This window comes from Bufo bufo, chromosome 3 (assembly GCF_905171765.1).
Source record: "Bufo bufo chromosome 3, aBufBuf1.1, whole genome shotgun sequence".
Taxonomy (NCBI): domain Eukaryota; kingdom Metazoa; phylum Chordata; class Amphibia; order Anura; family Bufonidae; genus Bufo; species Bufo bufo.
The window spans coordinates 300,667,756-300,668,746 of NC_053391.1; positions in this window are offsets into that span (position 1 = coordinate 300,667,756).

Below are 991 nucleotides of genomic sequence, written 5' to 3' on the forward strand. Positions count from 1 at the left end.
CTTCCACCAGCATTAATGCTGACCCGCCACATAAACATCTCTGCTAAATCTGTCTATTCCCTTCACCATTAGTACTGTAGCTGAACAGCAGCTTATTCAGCTCTGCTACATCTGATTCTCTCTTCCACCAGAATTGATGCTGACCCTCCACAAATATATATCTCTGTTACATCTGTCTATTACCTTCCCCATTAGTACTGTGGTTGAACAGCAGCTTATTTAGCTTTGCTACATCTGATTCTCTCTTCCACCAGCATTGATTCTAAACGGCCACATATACATCTCTGTTATATATGTCTATTCCCTTCCCCACTAGCACTCTGGTTCAGATACAGCTCTCTTATATCTATCTATATATATATATATATAGATTCCAAAAACGAGGCAGCACTCCAATGGAAGTAAAAAAGTGGATCCTTTATTCCCCTCTGTGCAACGTTTCAACCGTCTCAATGCGGTCTTTCTCAAGCATTGAGACGGTTGAAACGTTGCACAGAGGGGAATAAAGGATCCACTTTTTTACTTCCATTGGAGTGCTGCCTCGTTTTTGGAATCTATACTTATTTATAGCCGTCTTAGCCTGCGGCTGAGAGGACTTGCACCCACTGCTTTTTGTCTTGTGCTGCTGAGTTCTGTTTTTGGTTTCTATATATATATATATATATATATATATATATATATATATATAGTTCCATATAAGGGCGAAAAAAATAAAATATGGAACGGACACGGACAAAAAATACGTTCTTGTGCATGAGACTTAAGGGTAGGTTCAGATTTTTCAGCCAAGTGAATCCAGAAGGAAGGCGACGTTGAGTCCTTCTTTTACATTTCCGATTCCTTTCGAACCCACTTCTCGTTTTGAATGAAAAAACTGCAGGAAAATTTGCCTCAAAACCTCCTCCAAAAATCTCTGTGTGAACCTACCCTTATTCATGTCCTTTTACGCAAATAACTGAAAAATAACGGGGCATATCTGTCAATTTTCAGG